The following is a 6,155-nucleotide window of genomic DNA, read 5'->3' as shown; positions in this document are numbered from 1 at the left end:
TTGTTTCAAGCACCCCTGCTCCCTGCCCTTGTGGCCCCCCCAGCATCGCGGGGCGGAAGGGCGAGGCCTGGTCACGCATCCCCGTAAGGCCGTGGGCTGGCAGGGGCAAGCAGCGTGAGAACGAGGGATCCAGTTGTTATTGGGGCGCAGAAGCCAGCACACCATGAAGGCGATGGGCAGTACAGTCCGGGGAATGAACGAACGGGGGAGCATCAGCCTCTATGCCAGTCATCTTTCACTTCTGCCTACTGTGCATCCCAGACAGCTGCCATTGTCTTTGCTGTACAGCGGTGGAAGTGATGTGGGGGAGAAGAGGAAATGGGAGTGCAGTGGGGGAGGAGGCGAGCACAGACAATAAGATGGGATAGGGCACAGGGAAGAGAATAGAGGAATGGGGTAGGAGGAAGGCTATGTAGAAGTATGGAATGGAGCAGAGATGCACCCCACAATTTGGAAACGTGGTAAATAGGAGGCAGAAAGCAAGAGGTGGTGAGGGAGATGTGACCCTGCCTTTTCCTACCCTGCATTGCCTCCAGCTTGTGAAAAGATGATTGCTCATGCTGGGCATGAAAACGTGTAATTACTGCTCTGATAAAAACCCATCATATTACTGCAAAATGTCATGCTTATTTTGAGCAAACAATGTCCAAGACAGGGAAGTTCTTTTCCTCCTAGGGTCTCTGGCTATTTCCTTGGGTGTGTTCTGCCAACTAAAGACCAAGAAACTAAAACATTTGCATGTTGAATAGACTTCCTTTTGGGTGGGAATTCTTTGTTTCTGCAGTCCCCCCTTCCTTGGAAAATTAGCTGTTCATACCCTACCAGTTGGAGTTAAAGGTTGCCAGGTGTCTGGTTTTTGCCTGGATAGTCAAGTAATTGCGCCTTGTGTCCAGTAAAAGAAACAAAATACCGGCCATGTAAAATGGCCGGTATTTTCTGTTTCTCTGATGGAAGGGCGGTGGGGACATTTCCGCCCTGCTGCGTCTGGTGGAGCGAGGAGCATGGGAATTTAAAGGTGCAGCATCCTTTTTTTGTTTTCTTTTTTTTTACTCAACAAGTTTGGTGTCTTTTTTGGGGGGGTCTCAACAAGTCTGGTCCCTCCTCCCCTCACTTTTTTTCCCCCCTCTATCATTTTTTTCCCTGCCACATTCGGGATTTTTTATGAAGGTATCTGGCAACCCTCGTTGGGGTGGTCACATATCTTTCTAAGACCAGCCTCTGCTTAGACTTAAAGGACAAAGGAAACTGTTTACACCCAGATATTGAGGTGTCAAAGCACTGGAAACACCGGAGAATGGCTTTCATTTGCACACTTAAAACCCGTAGACCAGTTACTCCCAACCTTTTCCAGCATACGGACCTCTTTTCAATCCATTAAAATGTTACATGCCCCCCAAATAATATAGCTGTGCCTACAGCCTGCACATCCCTCAGTTCACACTGCTTCCCAAGCCATGTCCCTGAGGCTGCTCACGAAGCAGGGTGGGCTGAGGGACTTGCTGGCTGCCGCAATGGAACCTGTTGTTTCCCAACTTTCCGAGGACCCCCCTTTAGTACTATCGTGGACCACCTGGAGTCCGTGAACCACAGGTTGAGAACCACTTCCATAAACTTTTTTACATACAAGAGTGACATCAAAATAAGATATGTAGATTCAGCAGATTGTGACATTAAAATTGATAGGTTACATGAGGTATTTTATCTAGAGTATCTTTGAGTTATGTATATTTGTATACATAAAACAGTTTCATAAAACATGGGGAGGAAGAAACTGTCACACCATGATTGGAGGTTTTTAAGAACATGTTATATAGACACCTGTTGGGAATGAACCTTTCATTGTTAGCCCTTGCTCAGTGGAAGGAGTAGGGCTAGATGACTTTTTTAGATCCCTTCTAGACTTACATGTCTCCAATTCTTTATGTTGCTTTCTAGTCTTGTTACAGACTCAGGAAGATAACACTACATTGGATTTACCTGTGACGGGGCGCAGTCACAGAAGATCCCTGGGGGCTAGTCGACTATCTGATAAGCATTTGCTTGTTGGATAGTTGACTAGTCCTTCACATCCCTACCACTGACACTCACTTCCTTGTTCTCTGGGGCTTCTCACCTCCCTGTCCTGCTGGGCCAGATCTTCTGGTTTCCCCTAGCCAAGGCACAGAGCTGAGATCACTGCCCTGCCAAAAAGCAATGCAGATATTGAATCACTTCAGGTCAGAGGAGAATGTAGTTTCAGGCACACCATGTGGGTAACCAAATCCCAAATGGGATCAAAACACCAAATAAAGCATTCAGGCAAGTCCCCTTTAACAATGACAAGAGTGGGGGCGGGCAGGAGAGGGAACCATCTCATTACCATTTTGAATATGTTTCAATGTCCATAAGAAAAGCAAAATTTAAAAGCACTTAAAATTGAGATTGTAAATGCTGTTCTATGGCAAAGGGTGAATGTCCTGACAAATTACACAGCCACAGAATCACAAGATACACAAGGTACTGTGCATAGATAAATGTATGGAGATTTCTGAAGCAGAAGAGCACTGACATAAATGACATGGTAGGATTTAATCCTCTTTTAAAACAATCTATAATTTATCTTCCACTGCATCACTTACCTTCATTCACTTCCTAAGCCTTCATTTTCTCACACTGAGGTCAGCATTCACATCTCTGCCTCTTTCATCAGCTATTCCTCAACCTGGGGTGATTAAACTAAGGTACATCACTTCTCTTTCCATCCATAATCATAGCTGAATAAACAGTCTGATCAGGTTACAAACACATTGCATAATTTTCTGGTTTCTTAAGATATTATCACATCTCTTCATCAATCCAAAGCCATTCCTATGCTTTTGTGCGTGATTCAACTTTATAGTTCCTCTCTCCTTTCTAATAACCTCTAGCTGCCAAGTATATTACTGATAAGAAAAATAGTTGAACACCTAATTCTCACATAAATGTAAAGTATAGCTTACATAAGAATATATATATAAATGAGCTACATAGTATACTAAATAGATAAGATAGAAAAGTCATCTTAGACAGTATTATGCAAAATTCAAATAATGGGAAAACTGTCACGCATTGAAAAAAAGCTTACTGCTTTTTACAAAAAGGTCAGTCAGAAACCACATCTGCTAAACTTGTGGATTCCAATGGACTAAAAAACTGTCTGCATTGAAAGATTGTATAAATGTAGCAAATATAAAATAAACTATCCTTTTCAATTCTCCTCACTCACATTTGTCATTGGCTCTGTCAGAGCCATAACTCTGGATGATACAGCACTACAAGTTAATCTTTATGCACATAGTAGGATCTGTAAGGACCATTTTATTTTCTTCTTCCGATTATGCATTAGCATAGCAAAACTAACCTTTGAAAAATCCTCAAGTCTGCAAAGGGGCACACCAGGGCTACTCAATACGTGGCCCACGGGCTGCATGCGGCCTGCGGGTGGGAGCCAAAACCAAAAAGTAGTCTATATAATGGTCTGGTTTTATGCCTTTTAGTAGTTATATTCCTGGACTGTCATTGCTCATTAAGAATGCTGTCATATGGGTGGAAATCAGGTAAATATTGCATTTTATTAATATCAGCAGAACTGGCTTAAATGGGGCCTGCATGGTGTGTAGTCTTGCCTTAATCTTTGTATTTATGCCTGCCAGTGTGAAAGAAGCTATTTGCATATATATGCAACCCCATGTAAGTTGCAGCTCTCAGCATGTGCTTGAGAGTATCGCTGTGGTTCCTGGCGGCTTCCAAAATTGAGTAGCCCTGGGACACACTATGAATATATGTTCATTTTGATCTCACAGGAATGGTGAAATCCTTTTAATTAACTACATAATAATCCAGGCTCAGAGCATTCCTGAAGGTTATAAAAATGTACACATGTATAGCAAGGCTTTTCCTTTGGGCATTAACAAAAATACCACATTTCAAACATTTTATTTTAATCCACTTAAAACTGTACAGCAAATAAACAATATGTACCATATGCAATTAAATCTTGTGTGTTGAACATATACGTCCTTCCTTTGTATCAAGCAGGAAAATAGTCCTCTCTAAGGCTATGTTTACACTGCAGAGCTTTTCCCAGAAAAGCAGAGGTATCCTGGAAAAGTAATGCTACGTCCAAGGAATGGATCCACTTTTTCGGAACAATTTCAAAAAAATGGATGCATTCTTTCTCCATCCCTGTAATCTTCATTGTGTGAGGAAGAAAGGATGTCCCGAAAGATAAATTTTTTCTGAAATTGGGCCCCGTGTAGACGGGTTAAATTTTGGAAAAGCATCTTCCGAAAAAAAGTGCAAAAAGATATGCAAATTCCTGTTTGTAATTTGTGTATCTTTTCCCAACTTTGCAGTCTAGACATAGCATGCCCTAAATGAAAGAAGGAACCTAACTACTCATTTTTTATTAAACTCCTCTTTGAGGCTGAATGTTACATGAAAATCAGATGCATGTGTGAAAACTGAGTTAGATACAAGAAGATTAGTCATTTTCTCCACATTTACTGTGGTTCTTCAAATTGAGTTGTACACATGGATTCCACTTTTGGTGAACATGAATCTTCTGTGTATCAGATTAGATTTTGTAGGTTGCATTTGTGCCCAAAGTGTCCTTGTGCTGCAACCCCACCAAAAGATAAAGGGAAGATCAAGTCCAGCCATCCCTCAGTTCTTTTGAGAATACAGAATCCCAAAGAAGACTTGGGGACTAGCATGCTATTGTCTTTCAGGTTGGAGATAGTACTAGGAGTCCTATTTAAATAACAACTGTAAAACAGGCCTACAAAAACAGGCACTGAATCTGAAGGGGTTTACTGCAGTGGTGGGCAACGTGTGGTTTCAGGGCTGCATGCAGTCCATCAGGGTTCTGTGTGTATATCAAGACATTTTGTTTACTGTTACCCATGATTCCACTGATTTCTATATATGCAGATTTTTTCCTACTAGTATTACTAAAGTGATATGCACTTAAAGCAAGGGCACATGAAGTGAGGTGTGTGCTGAATGCATGCAACATTGACAGAGAGCTGTGTACTCCCTCTGCATTCCAAGTGAGACAGTGGAAGCGTCCCTTGAGGCGCTCGCAGGCACACTCCACCTGCATCCTGGCTTGGCTGAGATGGGCATTGAAAAGGTCCTTGCTGGAATCCAGGTGGCCGGCGTAGGGCTTCATGAGCCAGGGCATGAGTGGGTATGCCGCGTTCCCCACTTAAGAACCATGTACAGTAAACATTTCTTTCACCCAAAAGCACAAACTAACAAAGCACTGACTACATACTACAACCATGACTCTTGTCCCTCAATTTTCCCCTTCACCACACTACCCTATTCTCATAGTAGAGATTACGGATGGTTAGTGTAGTAGTGGTTTTGTTTAGAGGGGATATAGTTTGATAAAGGGAGACTGGGTGGGGAAAAGAAAGGGGGTGGCTGCATGCAGGTTGTGGTGTGTGGTCTGTATTGTTAATAGTAAATGTGCATTCAAATGAAAAACAGATTATTGCATTCAGGGTGATACCTTTTCATTTTCTTGCTTTTGCTAAAACACAGGATGGAAGACCACCTTTGGAAAGCAGAACCAGGCAGTAGTAAAACTGCTGGCAAAACACTTGGATAATAAAATTCTGCTTTTCTGTCATAAATCACTATCACCTGGGAGAGAGCACTAGGAAAGCACACTGGAATATGGGGTGGATATAGGTTTAACTTCTATGATGGCATATGGGGATATGACAGATAGATATCAAGACAGGTACCAATGCAAAGCAGAACTTTAAGCTAGTCTGGTAGAAGTGTAGTCAGTTCTTGTCCATAATAGAAACAGATTTTTACATTCATCTTTTTTGAATTATGCTTTTATGAGTAGTCTTTCCCTCCTGATGGGAATTGTGGACAGGCCTTAGTTTGGATCACAAATTAAAACAGACTCTTCAGAACAGTAATCTATATATGTTAGAAATATCTTTCTGTCCATCTGAGAGTCTGTTTAAGAAATACTCCTAAAAAGTAAGATCTAGGGCCACCAAACTTGATATGTAGTTTCCTCTTTTCCTAACTTAAAGCAAAGTCAGGGTTTGGTTGTGCCAAGAAAACAGGAAGTGGTAGGAATGGGACTATTTTTCCATAACATAGAAAGG

The sequence above is a fragment of the Pelodiscus sinensis genome, chromosome 12 (assembly GCF_052426305.1).
Source record: "Pelodiscus sinensis isolate ZL-2025 chromosome 12, ASM5242630v1, whole genome shotgun sequence".
Lineage (NCBI taxonomy): Eukaryota > Metazoa > Chordata > Testudines > Trionychidae > Pelodiscus > Pelodiscus sinensis.
Note: the sequence above shows the minus strand (reverse complement) of the source record.